Source organism: Rutidosis leptorrhynchoides, chromosome 3, assembly GCF_046630445.1.
Source record: "Rutidosis leptorrhynchoides isolate AG116_Rl617_1_P2 chromosome 3, CSIRO_AGI_Rlap_v1, whole genome shotgun sequence".
NCBI lineage: Eukaryota > Viridiplantae > Streptophyta > Magnoliopsida > Asterales > Asteraceae > Rutidosis > Rutidosis leptorrhynchoides.
The window spans coordinates 394,151,270-394,175,436 of NC_092335.1; the positions used below are offsets into that span (position 1 = coordinate 394,151,270).

General features: G+C 34.8%; 1 long non-coding RNA gene across 2 annotated transcripts; it reads left to right on the plus strand.

The window, feature by feature from the left end:
* Positions 1–20,489: 20,489 nt before the first annotated feature.
* LOC139897696 (uncharacterized) lies at positions 20,490–21,886 on the plus strand. Of its 2 annotated transcripts, none has more exons than XR_011776738.1 (3): positions 20,490–20,624; positions 20,763–20,877; positions 21,020–21,886. It is a non-coding gene; the product is annotated as an uncharacterized lncRNA (long non-coding RNA). The 2 variants fall into 2 exon arrangements; XR_011776737.1 differs by having other exon boundaries at positions 20,496–20,877; positions 21,020–21,182; positions 21,602–21,886.
* The last annotated feature ends 2,281 nt before the right edge of the window (positions 21,887–24,167 follow it).

Sequence of the window (24,167 nt, forward strand, 5' to 3'; positions counted from 1 at the left end):
GTGATATGTTGGGCTATAACCAGCAAGTCCCCAACCGACAAGTATAAACGATAACTTGTTACGGGGAAAACTTGAAAGTCTAGTCTAAATATCAGTACCAACTGTTAAAACTATGCTATACCCGGCTATGTCCGACTAAGTCCCTACAGTGATATCTTTAATTGCTGCGGCATTCTTAATTATTGGGGATAGGCCTATCGGGAGTAACGTCCCCGATACATTTGACTAAGTCTTTGTATTACTTGATAATGAAATTAAACGACAAGGACAGAACAACTTGTCACGGGGCAAAACAATGTTTAGTCTAAATATCACGCACTGGCATAACTTTTTGATCCTGCGAGAGATCAACTTGACTGGATCTGAGTGATCTACTTATGAAAAATAAATCTTGTGGTCTAACATTATTACTGAAATCATTATTTATGACAAACCAATGAACTCACTCAACCTCGTGTTGACTTTTTAAGCATGTTTATTCTCAGGTACTTAAATATTGCTTCCGCTGTATATCTGCTGCTTTGATGATGATTGCTTGCCATGCTTAGAGTCTTCATGCATTACTTACCAATTCATTTAAAAACATTTAATGTAACCTATTTATCTTCCGCTGCAAAACTCAATAAAACGTCTCATATAGAGTCGTTCTCGTTTATACAACTGTGATTTGATATAATTAGTCACAATTACCCCAGGCCCTATTTGGGGGTGTGACAGATTGGTATCAGAGCTGGTTTAACTGCGTCCAAAGCAACGACCGGTTAACGTTCCCAACATTCGGGTGCGGTTAACGGCATCGACTTTGGGTGAGTTAGTCGTAGAGGGGGTTCTCACAGTGTTACCTGTGACGAAGCATTGGCTCTTACTCCTTGCGATCCTTTTATGGTTGGCCAAATAATAGCGGTGACGCGGGCTGTAAAATCAAAGTCTGAGGTACGTTCAGTGGTCACCCTACTCGTAGGAAAGGCACTGTTTGGGTTTTAACCCCAATCTGTGTCACATGATGTCACAGATTGGTATCAGAGCAGGTTGTTGTAGAGAACCAGGATTGCATTTTATGTGTGCCTTATACAATTAGGTACCTTAGCAATGTAGGACTACAACTTTCATTGACCGTAGTGCCTTTACTTGTTGCCTTTAACGGTTAAATGCTACACTATACTTTAGAAACTTTACTTATCTTAGAATGCCGAGCCAACCTAAGAACTCTGCTCACTTTCCTAAGTATTATCCAATTACGCCAACGCATTTAAATGCGACACCATGATTTCTGAAATTCTTGACATTCCTATGTCACCTATCATGGTTTTGTGTATTACATATGTATTACATGAAATATTATCCATGATTTTTGAAACTCCTATAGTTGTTACTATTCATACTCAAACGTATATAACTCCCTGTTATATCACGTACCTATATGCCTTATACCTTTATGCATCGGTTTGCGAACCGGAAAATGTCATTGGGTTATCACAGTATACGAATTGAAAGTCTTTAATCGAAAGATTATTAGATTACATACTTATCATTTTATAATCTCGACACGTCATACTGCCATTATTGGAGTATAGACAAATCATATCTTATCATATCTATCCCAATAGACCTTGTCTACCACTTTTCCTAAATTTCCTCCGTAAATTACGAAAATCTTTTTGCTATAAATACGTATTCGAGGAGACGAATATATCATTTAGTATTCAATACCCATTTCATATCAAACCCTATTCCAAACACATAATATGAATTTCTCGAACTCCTCGAGCTCCAACGGCAGCGTAACCGGAACAAACGAACCAATCAGCCATCATCTATTCTGGATGAATTGGGGATGGGTTCGTAGCTGACTCAATCAATGGAGGCAAGAAGAAGGTGATCCCTTCCATCAATCAAATTCACCTCTTAGCGAATAACCTGAAGCACTTACCGGCGAACCAGTTCGGAACACCATTTCTCTCTCTTCTTTCCAGGGTATCCCGTCACGAATATATAACATCGAAGATTTTAGATCTTATTCACCCTCTTGTTCCAACCGCCAATCATCCCGGAATGGTAGAAGAAGTCAACGAGCTTCGCGCTCGAGTGGTGGCACTGGAGAATACGGTGCGATATCTACAAGCATCAGCTGCACCAGCAGCATAACCAGTACCATCAGCATCACAACCAACAGCATCAGCTTCATCAACAACAACATCCGCATCCCACGTCTCAACATCACACTCAGTACCTCAAACATCAAACGCCCATAGATACCAAGGAATATTAGTAATAATGAGCTAAGACGTATTGACTCATTCTTCGTGAAGAATTATATATGTCTATCTTATATATATATATATATATATATATATATATATATATATATATATATATATATATATATATATATATATATATATATATATATATATATATGATTTGGAACAATAATAAATCTTGTCGTACTAAGCAATTACGTGTGAATCTCAACTAGTATGTACTACTTGGTTAATTCATATCACTAATATGCTATGAAGTACACCCTTCGTTAATGACTTAACAATTGTTAATCACTGCTTCAACACAATAAACTCCATTTCATAATAAATCAAGTGTAACGATGAATGTATTGATTCATAACTTCATTAGCGAAATATTTCGCGACAATTATGAAATCTCTAAGGTTTTGGAGATTATTTATTCTCGTTCCAAACCGCAAATCAGATGAGTTTAATATATATTAACTCATTAAATCCATGATTATATCTGAAGAATACATATATGAACGTATATCTTCATAAAGATTGTAAATTCTATTGTACAAACTGTTAATTGTGAAAATATTTTAACGGGTAGGTAATACCCTATAAATATTTACATCTCACATTAATACACTGTACATTCTTCAATTTCGATTCATAAATCATTAATTATACGCACTACCTTCACAATGATACACAATCATCTTCATACAAAATCAATTACACATTCTGAAATTAACATAACGGAATTCAAGTAAAGCTTTAGCAGGTGTTATCTTCCTAAAGATTACTACATTCATGAATTATATTCATTCATATTCTGCAATGAATTATCACATCGCCGAAATTATCATTCATCACTTTTAAAATCAATAACGCCTATTCGTTAACCATTAGATCCGTTGACGATTACAATCAGCGTTTAATCATCTAAAAATAAAATTTCTTGAAACCATCTCGGATTGGTAACCAATGATTCAGATATGGTAGCATTAAATGCAGAGGAAACAGAAGAATTTTCCTCGTCATTAAATCTTAGAAATTCTAAGATATCACCGTATCTTTCGTTATAAATATCCTCTATATTTTTGAAGATATCTTTATAACGATTCTTGTCCGCAATTAATTATCTCTTTGCGATAATTTTATCACATCATAAAGGAAACTGTTTTACTTTCTATATTCAAGTTTAAATTATAAATGTTTTGAAGAAGTGTTGGGAATTGAAGCATGAGTTAGTATAATATAATGACGTCAGGCCAACGTGATTATATTACAATAAGTCATGCTAAATTTTTAATGGAAGATGATGATTCATAGACTTTATAATCATCATTTGCCATGTTACACTACTCTTACATTTAAACTCTAAAACATATCAAGAAAATATTTTTCTTGATAGTTCAATCTTTCCGTATATTCTAGTAATTTGACAAATCAAATCGTGCTATTACCTTTCATTCTGCTTTGTATATTATGATCATTCAAAACTTCATACCTACGAATTCTGGACCGTTACTTGCTTTATAAAAGCATGAAGCTTCAAAGGAAAATATAAATCCCGATAACAAAACCGAAATTACAAACCATGTATATCAATGCGTATAGCAATATAAAGACACGGGAGAACTAAAAACACAATAAATCCTAGAGCATAATAGAAGTAAACAGACTCCTCCGGTGGGAGTTGGAAAAGAAGGAATATTGTAGCGATAACCAGTATAAGGTCAAGAACAAGAATTGGATGGAGCATTTTCATAATCTTTGAAAGTATGAATTGAAGAAGAAAGTATATAAGTGGTGAAGATAATGAAACGGAAGAAGCTAATTTATATCAAAATTCCATACATAGCAATTGAGGAAATTCACCGCATTTAATTAAAGAAAATCCTAATTTCCTTAATTAACGGAGAATCAAATCTTATAAAGATTATGAAGATTACTTTAATTCCTTAAATTCCGGAAATCAATCGTGACTAAGTCAAAAGTTAAAGCGAACATTTAATTTCCTCATTTCAATCTTTTACGATAGCTTCTTTTATACTCTTCTTGTAATCGAATCATATCATTCCATATTACCCAATATTGGTAAAACTCTATTTCCCAACTCATATTCATCATTAAGATGTTCCTGTTGTAAATAATGACTATCTCTATCAAATATCGTGACCTTGATTTTCATGAAATCCTTTCTATTTTGTCTACCCTAATATTGTGGCATAAACGCTCAAGGTTTAAATAAGCTCACTATTATTCATCACACATTTCATGTATATTGAAATGCTTATATAACGTCATCATCTCTTTCTGAGGAAAACCTAATCAATGACACTCTTGTTAAATCCTTTAGATAACCTCCGCATTAATAATAAAATGCACTTCGTAGAATTTATGGATCGTAAGATTTAAACGCTAGAAACAAAACAATATCCTATTAGTTGGAATTCACGAAAGGCCCCGAGCATACCTGGGAACGTGAAGACCAAATAAAACGAAAATATCCTCACCTGTTTACAAACAACGCTGACTGATGGCAACAACAAAATTTTGGGACGAAATTTCTATTAACAGGGGGATACTGTGACAACCCGTAAATTTTCGGCAAAATTTAAACAAAAATCTTTATATGATTTCATTTAACCTCAACTAATTCCGACGATTCACGAACAAATATTTGTAAATAATTACCCATTAATTTGATATATTAATATTATTATTATTAATATCCTTTTTAAACAATATATCAATAATTAATATCTTTATTATCAGTATTGTTATTATGAATAAAAAAAATATTGACAAATATTCTTGGAAAAGTAGTAAATCAATTTGTTTATTTTAAAAAAATATATATATAAAAAAATCCTTAAAATAAATGATTTTTTTAATAAAATAAATAAATAAATAAATAAATTACTTTTTAATTAAAAATTATAATGGAAAACTACTTTTATTATTTTATTTTGTGCATTATCCCATGACCTAACATTTAATACTTTTGAATTTTAAAATCCCATTAAAAATTAAAATATTTCTTTTTCTTTTAATTATTTTATACTTTTTACCTAATTTTTTCAAGTATAAATACCTCTCATTTCTCATTCAAACTCACACCAAAATTTTTCTCATTCCCTCTTTGAAGAATTACTACTAGTAAGTATTCTTTTCTTACTTTTTTACTTTTTACTTTTTACTTTTTACTTTTTACTTTTCACTTTTTACTATTTACTTCGGTTTATTATTTTTTTACCGAAACATGTAAATAATGTTATAAATTATATGCAATTAAAATTAAAATAAATAACATGGTATAATTAGTAATATATGTTACTAAAAATTATAAAAGTATTTTTATGAATTAATATATAGGAGTTATAATTAAAATCGAATTAATGAATATATATGTATATACGCACCTAACGTGAAGGTTATAATTAAAGATAGCGTACAAAGACTACAAACATCACCGCTACTTGTGGCCTAGGGTGATCCTTGTTACCATTATGGGACGCTTGTGGATCTCGAATGCCAAGACTTAGATTCTGGTCAAGAGATCCTGGGCCGCTCGGTAACAATAGATCATTCGAGTGACTTGCATGTTAGCGACAAAGTTTGGGCGAGATTGTACAACATCTTTATTAAGAATTATAACCCGAACATTCTTAAACTAGAAGCTTACTATAAGTGAAATTTTTTCATAAATAGTAGGTTTCCAAAAATAGAAATTTTGAGAAATAGGAACTTTTCTCGAAAACTGTCACTGTCAATATAGTTGCTATATTAATAAACATACTTTATGTCAAGTTAGACATTAACTAATCAAACGTTATACCTCAAGGTTGATATCCAGATCACTTACTTGCTCTACTTTCCTTCTTGCGTGGAATACTTCAACTGCTATTTAATGTGAGTTTTCATAGCTCCCTTTTTATATATTTTTGGGCTGAGAATACATGCGCAACTTTTATAACTGTTTTACATGTATCAACTATTAAACTATGATATGTTGGGCTATGACCAGCAAGTCCCCAACCTACAAGTATAAACGATAACTTGTTACGGGGCAAACTTGAAAGTCTAGTCTAAATACAAGTACCAACTATTAAACTGTGATATGTTGGGCTATGACCAGCAAGTCCCCAACCGACAAGTATAAACGATAACTTGTTACGGGGAAAACTTGAAAGTCTAGTCTAAATATCAGTACCAACTGTTAAAACTATGCTATACCCGGCTATGTCCGACTAAGTCCCTACAGTGATATTTTTAATTGCTGCGGCATTCTTAATTATTGGGGATAGGCCTATCGGGAGTAACGTCCCCGATACATTTGACTAAGTCTTTGTATTACTTGATAATGAAATTAAACGACAAGGACAGACCAACTTGTCACGTGGCAAAACAACGTTTAGTCTAAATATCACGCACTGGCATAACTTTTTGATCCTGCGGGAGATCAACTTGACTGGATCTGAGTGATCTACTTATGAAAAACAAATCTTGTGGTCTAACACTATTACTGAAATCATTATTTATGACAAACCTATGAACTCACTCAACCTCGTGTTGACTTTTTAAGCATGTTTATTCTCAGGTACTTAAATATTGCTTCCGCTGTATATCTGCTGCTTTGATGATGATTGCTTGCCATGCTTGGAGTCTTCATGCATTACTTACCAATTCATTTAAAAACATTTAATGTAACCTATTTATCTTCCGCTACAAAACTCAATAAAACGTCTCATATAGAGTCGTTCTCGTTTATACAACTGTGATTTGATATAATTAGTCACAATTACCCCAGGCCCTATTTGGGGGTGTGACACATGTAGTGTTTTAATATGTATTCATACACTTTTGAAAGACTTTAAGAAACTTATCAAAATACTTCTACTTAACAAAAATGCTTACAATTACATCCTCGTTTAGTTTCATCAACAATTCTACTCGTATGCACCCGTATTCGTACTCGTACAATACACAGCTTTTAGATGTATGTACTATTGGTATATACACTCCAATGATCAGCTCTTAGAAGCCTATGTGAGTCACCTAACATATGTGGGAACCATCATTTGGAAACTAGCATGAAATATCTCATAAAATTACAAAAACATTAGTAATCATTCATGACTTATTTACATGTAAACAAAATTACACATCCTTTATATATAATCCATATACCAATGACCAAAAACACCTACAAACACTTTCATTCTTTAATTTTCTTCATCTAATTGATCTCTCTCAAGTTCTATCTTCAAGTTCTAAGTGTTCTTCATAAATTCTATAAGTTCTAGTTTCATAAAATCAAGAATACTTCCAAGTTTGCTAGCTTACTTCCAATCTTGTAAAGTGATCATCCAACCTCAAGAAATCTTTTTTATTTATAGTAAGATATCTTTCTAATACAAAGTAATACTCATATTCAAACTTTGATTCAATTTCTATAACTATAACAATCTTATTTCGAGTGGAAATCTTACTTGAACTTGTTTTCTTGTCATGATTCTGCTTCAAGAACTTTCAAGCTATCCAAAGATCCTTTGAAGCTCAAGTTATTTTTTTTATCATTTCCAGTAGGTTTACCTACTAAACTTGAGGTAGTAATGATGTTCATAACATCATTCGATTCATATATATATATATATATATATATATATATATATATATATATATATATATATATATATATATATATATATATATATATATATATATATATATATAAAACTACCTTATTCGAAGGTTTAAACTTGTAATCACTAGAACATAGTTTAGTTAATTCTAAACTTGTTCGCAAACAAAAGTTAATCCTTCTAACTTTACTTTTAAAATCAACTAAACACATGTTCTATATCTATTTGATATGCTAACTTAATGATTTAAAACCTAAAAACACGAAAAAAACACCGTAAAACCGGATATACGCCGTCGTAGTAACACCGCGGGCTGTTTTGGGTTTGATAATTAAAAACTATGATAAACTTTGATTTAAAAGTTGTTCTTCTGGGAAAATTATTTTTCTTATGAACATGAAACTATATCCAAAAATCATGGTTAAACTTAAAGTGAAAGTATGTTTTTCAAAATAGTCATCAAGACTTCGTTCTTTCGACTAAAATGACTACCTCTTACAAAAATAACTTGTAACTTATATTTCTGACTATAAACCTATACTTTTTCTGTTTAGATTCATAAAATAGAGTTCAATATGAAACCATAGCAATTTTATTCACTCAAAACGGATTTAAAACGAAGAAGTTATGGGTAAAACAAGATTGGATATTTTTTGATTGTTTTAGCTACGGGAAATATTGTAACAATTCTATACAAATCATATCCTAGCTAACTTATATTGTATTATACATGTATTCTAATATATTATGTAATCTTGGGATACCATAGACACGTATGCAAATGTTTTGACATATCATATCGACCCATGTATATATATTATTTGGAACAACCATAGACACTCTATATGCAGTAATGTTTGAGTTAGCTATACAGGGTTGAGGTTGATTCTAAAAATATATATACTTTGAGTTGTGATCTAGCCTGAGACGTGTATACACTGGGTCGTGGATTGAATTAAGATAATATATATCGATTTATTTCTGTACATCTAATTGTGGACAACTAGTTGTAGGTTACTAACGAGGACAACTGACTTAATAAACTTAAACATAAACGCATTAAAAATGTTGTAAATTTATTTTGAACATACTTTGATATATATGTACATATTTGTTATAGGTTCATGAATCGACCAGTGGCCAAGTCTTACTTTATGACGAAGTAAAAATCTGTGAAAGTGAGTTATAGTCTCACTTTTAAAATCTAATATTTTGAGATGAGAATACATGCAGTTTTATAAATGTTTTACGAAATAGACACAAGTAAATGAAACTACATTATATGGATGAATGATCGAAGCCGAATATGCCCCTTTTTGCTTGGTAACCTAAGAATTAGTAAATCGATCTACTAATTGATGCGAATCTTAAAGATAGATCTATTGGGCCTAGTGAACCCCATCCATGGTTGCGGATGCTTTAGTACTTCGATGTTGTTTTATCATGTCCGATGGATTTCCCGGAATGATAGGGGATATTCTTATATGCATCTTGTTAATGTCGGTTACCAGGTGTTCATCATATGAATGATTTTTATCTCTATGTATGGGATGTATATTGAAATATGAAATCTTGTGGTCTATTATTACAATTTGATAAATATATAGGTTAAACCTATAACTCACCAACATTTTTGTTGACATTTAAAGCATGTTTATTCTCAGGTGATTATTAAGAGCTTCCGCTGTTGCATGCTAATATGTGGACAAGATTTGGTGTCAGCATGCTTGTATAATATTGTTTAAAACTGCATTCGAGATTTATTTTGTTGTAACATATTAATATTGTAAACCAATATGTATTGGTAGTGTGTAAGTGTGATATTTTTAGATTATCATTTCTGGATAATCTAGGTGGTGTCTTTTTAACCTTGTCGATAAAATAAAGGTTATGGTTTGTTTTAAAAACGAATGCAGTCTTTGAAAAACGTCTCATATAGAGGTCAAAACCTCGCAACAAAATTAATTAATATGGAACGTTTATAATCGATATGAAGGGGACATTTCAGTTGTACTAACGAGTTGATACGGCGTGCGTGCGTAATAAGGACTTGCAAACCTTATTACGGGTACAAATCGTGTCTAACAAGTGATGTACGACGAGTGTTGAGAAAGATGGGCCGGTGTTGTGCGTGTGGTTTTATACGTTCGTGGACTAATCATTTTGCATTCTTTAGAATGACGACGCGAAACAAGATTGAGACGAATGACAATGAGTTTAACGCTAGAGTTGCGGTCGCCATTGCGGAGCAAATGGGTGCATTTCGAGAAGAAATTGATAGGAAGTATTCCGAATTTCGAAGTAGTGATGAAATGGAGCGTTGTCATAAGAGCTTCATGAGGACTAAACCTCCAATGTATGACTGGAAACTGGATCCTTTGGTAAGCACAACATGGATCTCGGATGTCGAAGGGTGTTTTCGCACTATTGAATGCCTTCCCGAGAAGAGGACACGACTCGCTACTAGCTTGTTGCGGGGTAGGGTGAAAGATTGGTTGGATGGTAAAATTGATATCGTTGGTGGTGAAGCTTTTATGGGGTTATCGTGGGACGATTTTAAGAAGGAATTCTTCGAGGAGTTCCAGACGCAAGCCGATTTGGCGGAATTGCGTGATGCGTTGCGAAATTTGCGACAAGGATCTACGGACTTGAATACTCTCAAGACGACCTTTGTGACGAAGGCTCGTTTTTGCCCAGAGTATATTGGGAACGATCGTATGTTTATGGAAGATTTCTATCGAACATTGAATGATGACTTGCAGGACAAAATTAGCAGAGGTCACGCGAAATCATTTGCGGAGTTATTCACCGTGGCAAGGGGTTTCGAATCGTATTCTCGATCGGTGGTTAGTGAACCTTCAAGTAAGAGAAGGGTTGTTTTGTATGGTGCTCCAAGTAAGAGAATTAAGGGTGCAAATGTGAGCACGGGTGGTATACGGACGAGTATATCGGATTCTAGTGCATCTAGGTGTTACAATTGTGGCGTGAGGGGTCACAAGTCTTGGGAATGTTCGGTGCCAAAGGGTGATGGCACGGTGTGCTTCAATTGCCAAGAAGAAGGACATCGTAAGTCGGAGTGTCCCGGGTTAGCGGGGACGGGTGTGGCGAGAAGACGTTAAGGTACTTTTCGTTTTAATAAATATGTCCTTTGATTAATTATCGTGTGCCGATTAAGTTCGGGTTTGTTAAATGCCTTGTGTTGTGCATAGTATTGTTATGGGTGACGTTCATAATGAAATTACCCAACGGTGACGTTTTGATTAATGGGCAAAGGGCATAAGACTTGGTGCAACCAAGCATTCCTTAGTGTTGGGAAATGTTTCTACCAAGCCATGGGTATGGGATTTGGTGTTCGGTCGTTAAGCGCGTGTTTGCTTTCGTGTTGAATTTGATGAACCATGAGGTTCGACTGGTGGATAAAACCCTGAGGATTGAGTGTTTGATCTCGATGTATGTCGGTGATGGAGTCTACGTGACGCGATGTTAGGTGCCTCTTTCATACCTACTAGCGTGGTATTCGACTCCGATGGTATTGCGGTTACATTGTACTTAGGGTACCAGATAGAAACCCTTAGGTACATGAGTGACTAGGTGGAAATATAACAAACTAGAGCAATCGGAGGATTGCAAGATTAAAGTTTGCGTAATTTGTGGTAAACTCTTCATTCGAAGTGTTTAAGGATAGGCTAAAATCCTTCGTGTGCTCAAAGTTGGAGCAAGGTATCGTGATGTGGTTATGGAACGGAGTTCTAAGTGGGGGAGTTTGAACTCTCGCACGAAGATGTTCTAGTGTATTGATATTGGACGATGCTCGTATGGATTCGGAGCTAGTTTGAGACCTACGTTGGTCGATTGTGGTAAAAGTACAATTTGGAATAAATTGTACTTATGGTATTGGATTTAAATTATCACCGAGGTGGTAATGTGGTGAATCTCATTTAGAGATAATGGACGTGTTTGACGAGCAAGGTGAGATCCCTCGGTTAAGGGATGTGCGTGTCGGATTCTCTTATAGAGAATTATTGTTTTGTGCCTATGTGCGATATAGGTGGTTCTTGCTCGATTGTGGGTGTTGTATACGCGTACGTATGATGCGCGTATATATATGATGGATTTACTTGGGTGGGTTAGTCGCGGTGTTAAGACACCACCTGGGAGTTAGTGTTAAGTGGTGTTAAGTACACTAATGGATATTTGTTTGGGGTGGATGGTTAGTGTATTCCGTTAGGTTTCAATATGGTGTAGCAGTGCGCGATGTTACACTACTCGTCGTATGAGGCCAAAAGAGCGTGGGTGATTGGTGGGTTATGGCCGTGACTCGGTCCGCTAACTTCATCATGGGAGTAGTGTTATATCGGTAAGGTATAACGTATCGGGAAATGCGAGTACCGATGGGGAATGGGAGTACCATTCATGTGTTGAGATTTTGGGAGGTGAATCACGTGTGGTTGCGAATTCATGATGACGCGTGTAGTTCGGTCATCTTATTGTGGAAGTGAGTCGCGTGTAGTTCGAATTCACAATGACTCGTGTGGATGCAGTCATTATATTGAGGAAGTGAGTCTCGCGTAGTTCGGATTCACAATGACACGTGTGGATGCGGTCATTCTTTTGGCATAGTGACTCTCATGTAGTTCGGATTCACTAAGGCGCGTGTAGTTCGGCCAATCCCGATTGTTGTTGCGGTGGAGGTGGTGACTCGCGTGTGGTGCGGATTCACTAAGGTGCGTGTAGTTTCGGCCAGCCTTCATGTGGTTAGTATTGAGAACTATTGGTTGTTTTATACGCCAATGGTGGGGTCGTGAGGACCATGTTGTGTGATTAGTGATGTGATAGCCGTGTTTCGCTCACATGTTGTTACGGGTGTGACAATCGTCGATTTTGTACACCTTGGGATTTGCGTTGCCATAGTCATTTTGGGCGTTATTGGTTTTAGCCGTGTGCTTATGATGTTACGATAGTTAAGTATTGGTCGTATTGCGCACTATAAGGGATGTTAAGTGGTAGGTGTTATCCGTAAGGATTCATTTGGTTCGGTCTTCATCCTTCGGGTTGTTAACCTTAGGTTGAAACTTGGTTGCTTTTAGCATTGTACTTGGTAAGGGTACACTAAGGGATTGATATCTCGGTAAAAGATTGGTTGAGTTTTTCTCGATGTGAGGGATTGAGCAAGTTTTAGTGCTCGGATTTGTAGATTTTAATAAATCGCGGATGACGATTTAGTGTTAGAGGCGATTCGTTGAGAAGGATTGCCTAGAGAAGTTGGAAAGGAACATGGTGTTTCCGCGTATGTTAAGCGATTGTGGTAGACTTCGGATGTTGTATGCATTGCATGTCCCCTAATGCGTGCAAGTGTGTATTTGGTAAATGGGATAATCTTCGGATTAACGATAAATGTGGCGGAAGTCGTATTGGAACGCATATTTGAGGACCATGGAGTGTGGGTCCGGTTGGTTAAGTGACGAGGATCACGAGGATGTGATCGATTCTAAGTGGGGGAGAGTTGTAAGACCCTAATATTTATTGTACATAATGTATAAATGGCGTACATATAGTGTGTGAGGCGTGGTGTAAATTAAAAAGCTCAGAATCTGCTCAGACCCTTGTGCGTGTCGCGCACACTTAGGGGAGCGCGCCGCGTACCTTGCCAGCGATAGAATTATGCTTTTTCTTAAATTGTGTTAAATGAAGGGCATTTTGGTCATTTCACTTGAGGACGGATCTGTGGCCATTTTAGCAGAATTGGATCCAACTTTGGATCATTTTCACATCCACAACACTCTCATCCATCTTAGAGAGAGGAAGAGTTTAGAGAGAGAAAGCTTGTTTTGGAGAAGAAGAAGCTTGATTCGATCAACAGCTCGAGTGTTAAAGTTGTTAACCTCGTTCCGAGCTATGTTTTGGTTGTTGTGGTAAGTTCTAACTCCGAATTTCATTGTTTGATTTTGATATTTAAGTTAGGGTTTGAACTTAAATTGTTGAGAAACCCATTTAAACTCATGAGGTGAGTTTAGTGTTGCTAGTAATCGGGTTTATTGTTGTTGTCGGTGGGTTTTGGGTTGGAAACCGACTTGGCCATGATTTAGGACTTGGAATTGGGTTTAATCACTAGGTTTGGTGATTATGGAAGCGTTGGAACCCATTTAAGTGTATTTGAAAGACTAATTTTGAAATGAGTCAAAATTAGGGTTTATGTGTGATTTTGAGAATGATAAGTGTTTAACACTTATGATTAGGTTAAATTGGCATATTAGGACCATTTTCACTAGTGTTAGTGATTATTGGTTAGTTTGGGCGCGGTTTGTGCTTGGAAGTGTGATAGGTCGAACTCTAAGTGTGTTGTTTGTATTGTGATAATGGAATAGGTACTTTCCATTGGCGAGTTGTAGATTATTCGGTAGCACTCTTCAAGACGACAAGGTAAGTGTTAATATCCTATGTGCATATGTATGTGTAGGATGGGTGCGGGTTGGGTGAAGTGGTTCTCGGTTATAAAGCTCACTTCACATATAGGTGGATTTGATGGACTTGCGTATGGGTCCAATTGGCACGGTTGTACGTTTTGGTTGACCACCTTTTGCGAGGTGCACACTTTGTGTATACGTTATCACATGTGCTTGTGATGTGGATTATATAACCCCAACGGCGAAGGGTTGATATTGTGTTGTGAATTGAATACCCCGATGATGTGGGTTTTGATGTGGGAAGTGAGTCTCGTGTGGATGCGAATTCACGATGACGCGTGTAGTTCGGTCATCTTATTGAGGTAGTGATCTCGTGTGGTTGCGGATTTACTAAGGCTCGTGTAGTTCGGCCAACCTCGATGTCGTTGTGTTATTGAAGATGGTAGTCTCGTGTGGATGCGGATTTACCAAGGCTCATGTAGTTCAGCCAATCTTCATTTTGGTATTTCGTAGTTGGTTTCGGTAATGGGTTAAGGGGTTAACCCTGGGGCGTTTTACGCTTTATTGTTATATATCATCGTATTGTTGTGATGTAGCTAGCCCTCCGGGTGTAGCTTGATGGCGTTGTACATATCGTTGTTGGTGAACTTACTTTGTTGTTATTGTTAGCTTGTTGTATAGCGATTGTACGGTATGCTTAGACTAGCTTGCCTTTATGCTCGGATGCTCCGGTATGTGCTATTTGATTATCGTTGTGTGGCGTATCCATTTTATGCATATATATGTATGTAGTATATTCTCACTCACTAAGCGTTAGCTTACCCTCTCGTTGTTTACATTTTTATAGATTCGCGTGGAGGCGGTGGCTCGGGTAAGCATGGGGACTAGTGAACTCGCGTAGTTGCTTTAGAAGACGTGCTTTTGAATTGATTAGGATTGGGTAGCTTATCCCCAATCACCATGCTCGGTCTTTATTTTTGTGTCTAAACTCACGTGGTCATAAACTTGTATTTTTGTACGAAAGTCGTAAAACGGCCGATGTGGGCCCGGTGTCGTAAAACTTGTTTTATTATTTGAACGTGTTAGTTTTATCTATTATAATGTGCTGTGAAAACCGTTTCGTCTAAAAGTGTCGGGAAGTGGGAGATCTTTAATCGAAAATTGGAAATTTTGGACAGCAAGCTGTCAGGCCATGTGCGCGCCGCGCACCCCTTCTGTATAAAAAAAATAAAAATTTTTGTTTCACATTCAGTTGGATAACGGGTAGGGTCATTACAGTTATTAAGTGCTTAATCACTTAACTTGATCATCGAATGCTTTTATGACCGGTTAGTGTCACTAGTCGTTTAGAACGAGATACGTACTTGGTACACGTTAAACTTTGGTCATAATTGGAGTGTTATGACTACTTAATCCTAATTGTTATTTCTTAATGACAATTACTTAGCTTGTTGATTGCTTAATTACGCTTAGTGTTTTACTAATGCACACTAGTTAGTATTAATGGGCTTATCACCTTAATGGACTTAGTTTATCAAAGGCCCACCCTACTCTAGCTAATGGACTAGTATGTTAGCCCATCTTAGTGGACCTATGATCCATTATGACATAAGACAAGACCCATTAAGATATAAGACAAGATTACTAGCATGCTTATGTACCATTACTTACAAATTTTAACCTCATGCTCCATGCTAGCCAACATGCAAACATCACCTTGTACCACCACCCATGCCAAGCCAAATGGTCCCCCCATGCTTGAAAACCGTCGGCCTACATACCCTCACCACCACCATTTCATTTTTTTTCAAACTTCATTCATTTTTCACAAAACACACACTTTCTCTAGTTGCTTTTCTCTCTAACTTCTCTCTAAAAACTTGAAGAATTTGTAAGTTCTAAAACTTATTTCTTTTTTTTTCCTTTCAAAACCGTAAATCATCATTATCATTATTGTTCTTGGATTTTGGTTTTTGTAACTTGAATCCTTATACTATCTTGCAAGCTTCAATCTCTTGTATGATGAAGAAGCAAGAACAAGGTTCAAAGCTTTGTAGCTTTTGGTTCTACATGAAAGCTTGTAAAGATCTAAAGTTAAAAAACTTTAAGATCTTCTTTTTGTTCAAGTGTTGGAAACTTAAGGTTTGTTGTATGAAGATTCAAGCTAGAAGCTTGATATATCTTTATGTAAAGAATCCAAGCTTGAACTTGTTTATTACTAGCTTTAATTTCTTTTTGTTCTTATGTATTTTGACTTGTATATGTTTCCTTGGTCAAAGATTACTTGATAACTTTGATCTCATACATCTTGTGACCAAAGAATGTTCAAGAACAAGAAGGTTTAAGCTTTATATCTTATAACTTTCACTTATCTAAGTTTGATCTAAGTTATGTAACTTATGGTCAACCAACTTGTTAAAACAAAAGCTTATTAGCTTATATTCATTCTACTTTGTAAAAATCTAAGTTTTATAACTTAAGATTTTGTAAAAGTTAAAAGTCTAAGTTCTATAACTTAGGGTTTCACCTAGAACACAAGATCTAGACTCTCTAGTCTAAGGTCTTCAATATTTAGCTAAGATCCAAGTTCTATAACTTAAGGTCTTGCTTATTTGGTTTGAATCCAAGTTTATAGCTTAAAATTCCAAATAGAACTTGTACTTGTATCGAAACTAAGAACTTGCTGTAACTTTGGTTCATCGTCCTCCTAAAGCTCTTAAATGAGTTGTACTTCTTTTCTTAGTATTGACATTGTGTGTTGATGGTTAAAAATTGGTCAAAATGATGCTAAAACATCAAAGAGTTGTACACTTGAGGCTTATACGCTTCAAGGATGAGAACCATGATAAGCATCAAACACCAAGAAATCCACCGGAGCACTTGAATCTGTTTTTACGGGTCTGATCTGACTCATGGAGCTTCTGGAAAGTTGATTTCCAGAAAGTTCAGTTTGTGTAGATGACTTTCGTTTAAGACTCGCCTAAATCCTATATACGGTTTAGGATTTATAGTCTTCCGAAGTTCACTACGCCTTCGTAACAACGTGCTGAAATTTCTGACATACTCGCGCTTTGACCGTCGCCACGGTCAAACGACATCGAGTTAGGATCTGAATTTTGGACAGCGGTAAGAGGACTCACAAACGGAGCCTTGGTCACTGACCGTGCGTCATTTCAGTTTGTGTAGAGGTGCTGTTCGAATTCAGATTTTCGTTTCGACCTCTATTCTTGTTGAAAACTTACTTTACCTTTTACATATGATGATAATGATGATACTTAAGACTTAACTTACTTACTATTAAACTTTTTGGGACGATTTACTGACTTAGTAATCATTGACTTAGGTTGAGGACCTTTGGACCGACTTACTACCTGCTTACGTTTTCATATTAACTTTACCGTACATTCACTGTGAGTTATAGCTCCCTTTTTACTTTAACTATTTTTGGGACTGAGAATACATGCGTTTTTCTATGTTTTACATACTAGACACGAGTACTTTAACTTTATATATGTGTGGGTGACATAACGGCACAAATTTTCCCCTTAGGTCGGTAACGTTTAGTCATTGGTTTATGAACCGGTGAACGCGAATCTTATCCATAGGGTTTGACATCCCCACTCGGGCTAGTCGCGCTAGCATTTAACGGGTGTTTAATACTTCGTCTATTTTAACGCACTCGCCAAGTGTACTTTTAGGGGGTGATATATATATTTCTTTGTTAAGTTAGTTACCAAATGCCCACGGTTAAGCATATACTTTTCATACTGTTTTGAATACAAAATCCCGTGGTCTACATTACATTATTGTTTACAATAAAACTATAGCTCACCAACATTCGTGTTGACTTTTTAAAGCATGTTATTTCTCAGGTGCTTAGATGAAATTGCTTCCGCTGTAATAGACTTGTTGTGTTAGATTTTCGCTGTACTCTGCATTGTTAGAGATGTCTCTTAATCATGGACTTTTTACTTTGCATTCACTACTTATGTTATATTCGAACTATGGTTTTGTAATGACATAAGTGTCACGTACTTTTGTTAATGCTTTATATCCGTAGAAGCACGTTACTCTTGTAAAACATTTGTCGTGGGAAAAACGTTATCTTTTTATGAATGCAAAAGCTTGTTTTAAAATAGCATATAGTGTTATACCGTGTAATGGACCTGTTGTTGATGATCCGTACCATAGAGGTTTTTGGACGGGGCATCACATACCCACCACGACTCCGGGTATTTTGATCCATCCTAAAGTGCGACAAGTTTTTATGTTCTTTAAACATGATTGTGACGACTCCATCGCTGGTACGTTTATATTCTTTTAGTGGCTTACACATGTTTTTACTCTTTTATCTGAAAATAATTTTTGTAGATAGTTTTCTCTAAAGGATAACTTGAAGTTGAGTGATGACTTGGCTGCTCGAAGATCAACAGTAACAGTTCTCTAGCATTCCTTTCATGTGTGATTAATTGAATGAATATTTTTGGGGTAAACTTATACCTAGCAGCTTATCAACCCACATGCTAATTCTAAACATGATGACTTTGCGTTGTTCATTTTGGCAGGATTATTAATGTTGTGACTAGCGTTGAAGCAAATATTTTTAAATATTGTGTACACTTGGGTGATGGAGATGGATGAAGAAGGTGATGTTACTCACCATACATTAGACCACTCCCTATGGTTCCATTATCCGTCATTACCCGCTCATTACCCATAGTTACCCGTAATGAACCATAGGCACGGCTTAGTTACCGCGTTAGTTACCCGCACTCACCATTGATTTAATGGAAGAGTTTAGGTTAGTTATAGGAATTATGAGTCCCAGTGGCTTTTTATTGTTGGACTTAATGCTTTATTGATTGTATGTTGTATATTAAAAGGAGTATTGTTTTAGCCATGATAGGGAGTGTTTAGTTATGAGTTAGTTATAGGATATTGGTGTTGATGTGACGCTGATGTGAAAGGTTAAGAGGATGAATAGTTTAGTTACGATAGAGAGTGACCTTAACATTACATTTGTCCTCTTTTCGTCTAACACAAATCATAATCAGTTGATGTCACGGTCAAAATGTTTTTGTATTGCATATCATAAATGAACATTCTTTTTCATCCAGTAAGGTAGGGAAAGTTAAAGGTATGTATATGTGACCAAATGATCATCTACGCTTGTAAAACACAAACTGATATGAACCACAACCACTGAATGCACTATGTCAAATTCGAGTGAACTACAATGCCCTATATTTATAAAATCAGTCACAAATTATGATGAATAGGCTTGATAATTTGTAACATCAACTAAACTAATTGTACAAGCTCTTTTGTGTAATCCCGCGAAATCGTGGGTTATAAACTAGTTATTAATATTATATTATCTATCTATAGTTTCTATTAAAATTCTATAATGATGATTTCATTATTAGACTAATTACTTTGATAAGAAAAAATTAAAAACAAAAAGAAAAAAATTTAATCATAATTATACAATTATAAAATTAATTATAATTATAAGTGTGTTATTCTACGGAGTATTTATTTTATTTTTACCAGCTCCAAACCCTAACTTTTTCCAAAATCAACTCCGGCGATGTATGCCATACAATCTTCGTTTACCGCAATAATCACAGCAGATCAACGGTTTAATCATCATCATTCAACGATTATGTTGCTGTTGTATTTGTCGATTTTACTTTTCGCTTCAATTGAAAAGTGGCTTGAGATTGATAATTCATGTCTAATCTTTCAATTATTATTGGTTTTCAGCTTTTAGACTTTAATAATGTTTTTGATTCTGATGTTATTTGTAGGCGTTCTTTGTAATTCGTCAATCTGGGTTATTGGTTGACTAAAGCCTACTTGCAATGATGGTGCATTTAATCTGGGCATTGTTTTGAGATAGGCATGATTTTTGTTAAACACTTTTTTGTCCCTTTATCTTGTGTTTTTGTTAACTACATGATTGTTTTTAAGGATGATTTGTTGTTTTGGTTCTTATTCTCATTAATTTTGTTTCTAAGCTTGTGGGTTTTGGTTTGTGATTTCAGGTTCTAGGTCACAATTTTGAATTCTCTTTCTGGCTTCTTTGTGTTAAGGTATAGTAACATACGATTTCTAATTAACTTTAGTTTAATTGTCATATTTTTATTCTTTGCTCATTTGGTGTATGTTGGTCTCTTTTAAAGCAATTACTAAAGGTTGAAGTGATCAATAAGTGGTGAATCCATGTTTCTAATGTGTGTAACATAAACATAGTATATTCTGGGAAGGAAGATACAAAGGATTCACTCTCATTCATGGCATGGTCAAAAACAGCCCCACTGATCAAGTTATTCAAGGTGTTAGTAACAAATTTTGAACTACTTAACCATGTTAAAGCTTTAATTTGTGATCCATATATTGATCTTTAAATTCGATGTCTATATCTGAGGCCAGAATTTGTGAAACTGAATCTTTCTCTCAACTTTGATTTGAAGACTTAAAAAAACAACTATTGGAACATTTTCTTATTTTGATGACGGAAAATTCTGATGTATTGTGGTTCGTATCAGCTTCGCGATGTTATTAATGCAAGTACATATATATTTTCAGGTACATAAGCTTATGTAGTGTGGTTCGTGTAAGCTTATTTCGTATGTATGAGGATATGTTAATAATGTTACTTGCAAAATTTTAATGATAATATGACATAAACATGACTAACCTTTTCTCAAACAATTTTTTTTTGTTGCAGATTGACTACAATCATGCTATAAAGATGGTACATAGTTGATCTTACGGGTTGCAGCTTATTTAAGCTCGAGAACCGGGGCCATTTAATGATTGCCATAAAGATGTAAACGTTTTTCCAATGGCTAATAGTGATGATGATATGATCAATGGGCATCTGCTCAATGGTACGTCTGCTTAAAAGTTCTGTCCTTTTTGATCTTTTGATTATATCTATATTTAACATTTTTATTTAATTATATAGTTTGGCCATGATGTTGTCGGTTTATTTGCCTGATTTTTTTCAACATGTTTGTTTAGTCACTATTTTGTATGATTAAAATTTGAGGCTATATGGTAAAATAATGTATTATGCTACGTTTGAGATAGCTATGTTATGAAACGTTTATACTGAACATGGTGGTAAATAATGTATTATGCCAAGCTTAACAACCTTTATTATCAGTTAATGTTTTTGTTTAGAATCTGTGGTTTCACTATCATTCCTCAAGACAAGGTCCATACTTTGTAGATAACTTCATCACAAGTTTTGTTTACAATGCAAATTACTTTTCTGTATTTTATTAACTTCATGTCTTACTTTTAGTTTGGAGCACTCTGTTTTTGTTCTATTTCTGAAGGTGTTCGTCAAAGCTCAAAAGTCCGGAAGTCCAGATCTACTTTAAGAAGTTTCAAGTCAAGTTCAAGAGAATGAGAGGTGTATAGTGTCTTTTTACTATATGTTGATTTGACAATTTTTTACAAACATGCTTTTTAGTCTATTTACTGATGATTAGTTTAATTACTTGCTAAAGTATATTTGAATTTTATTAATCATGTAACAAAAGATAACGATCCTGTTACTAATATCATTTGTAGATAGCTTTACATAATTCACCTAGCATGTGGAGTTTGGCATAGATTTTTTTTTTTGTTTTTTTTTTTTTTAAAGGCAAGGCTCCAAAGTGAGATTAGTGGAGATTGAACCTGGTCTCCTTAAGAGATTTCCAAGCACCCAACCACTCAACCACCCTTCGGGTTGGCATAGATTTAGTTTCATTTGCAGTTTAGTATAGATTTAGAATCATGTGTCAACTCACTATGGTCACTAATATGGATCCTTTGGTTCATAAGGATATATTGAGAAAATTAAAGACCGCATATAAGTTAAAAAATTATAAGCGTTGTTGTAATGAGAAATAGATGTCAAAACTGGTTTAAGTGGTATATGGTATAGTGAGCCATCACTCAGATGCATCCCTACATCTTCTTCGAAAACAATAATCCTTTATCATCATTTGAACTTTTGAACTATACAACTTCTACACTGGAGATGCACCCAATTTTGAGTATCAAGTGTCAATATGGGCAATAGTTCCACTTTGTATATGTAGTAAATTTAAAAACCTGCAATGACTTTGTTGTCACTTCAAGTTTTGCATACAATGTTGTGTGTACTTTTCTTTGGATAACATGTTTTGAGATCACTTGATGAGTTAATAGTGTTAGTAAACAAATAAAACATTATCCATTACATTTGGAAAGTAATGTGCTATGCTGGTTTGACTGATCAGAACCAATGCAGTTTTCAGTTGATTGACTTGTGATCGAATCTTTAATATAAATCAAATATATATGGTCATTAAAATAAATGACTTAAGCATTTACATTCACTTAATACCTAAAACATGTCATTAAATTATTTCGTTTAAAACAAACCCGTGATTTCACGGGTCATTTCACTAGTTAATATTATATTACTTCATTATAATACGGTGATAGAGCAATGGAGCAGGGGCGGTAACTCTCCCATTAAAAATATAATATATAGTTCTTTCAGTTACAAACGATTAAGCTATTAAATTAAACAAATTGGGGTTAACAACTCGCCAAATATTTAATTTCAATTAAAAGTTCATATTTTTCATCTCTTCGACATGAAAATGAATTTCAAAGTGAATAAGTATGGAAAGTTTAGAAATCAATTTTGATAATAACGAGTAAAACAAACCCGCTCTTCGTTGCGGGATGTTTTGAATCGGTTAAAGGTCGGTGATTTTTGATCATTTAAAGGTCGGTGGTTTTGATAACTTAGTGATTGGTTAATAGGTCTTTTAAAAAATAATGTAAAAATGTTCGAAAAAATGGTTTTTTAAAAAAATAAAAAAATGTTGGATTATCAAAATACCTCCGAAGTTGGAGGTATTTACGGTAATGCCATTATAAATAGTGAAATCTTATCATAAGTAGTGTTTTTTGGTAAGCCATTGTGAATAGTGAAATCTTATCATAAATAGTGTTGGTTGGTAATTGGTAATCGGTTACCGGTAATATATGTGCATTAGTACATTTTTAAAAAGAATGTAACTATAAGTGAACAAGTTTAAGCTTGCTAACAACCTATACTTGATAACAATGTATCTTTTGATGAAAACAAGAAATGTGATGTACTTTGAACAAGTACTATGTTGTGTTTGATGATCAATTGTTTGTAGATTGTTTCTTGTTTCCTTAGATACCTCAAACGGCGAACTATCTACATTTAAATTTTTGTTTGAAAGTTATTGTTTTTTTTTTGGCGAAAAAACGAATACTATAAACGAGTCCTTTTCTCGAAAAAGAAAAGGACTAAACAAGATACAAGCAAAAAGCGGTTTGGCTCAAGACAAAAAGCCGACACAAAACTAACTCAAATTGAGCCAAACCGCTAACAACCAAAAGCACAATCATACAACATCACGATACAGAAGAAAGGACGAGACCAACAAATTATTGTGTTGAAGTGAAATGTATCGTTTGATATTTTCTTGGATAAGAACACTTCATTGAATGTAACTCATGGCTACTTGTTGAGCCACATTTAGGTTGAGAAAACAAGATGTAGATCTAGGTTTCCACTACTACATTAAAAATATATGGTGTTTTGAATGTCAATGTCATGAGGGATCAATAAGTTAGATTTTGTACGTAGGTAATCAGTTAATGCGAAGCCTCCAAGCGAATATGTGGACCTTAATATGGACAATTACACCATTTCGTTAGATTGGTATTGGACAGAAGAATAATCGAATCAATTTAATGACATATAGTCGTATACTAGAAACCGAGCGAACAAGATCTTTAGCTATCCTCCACTGTCCTAATTCCTTGTGGGTGGAGTCATTTTCTTCTAT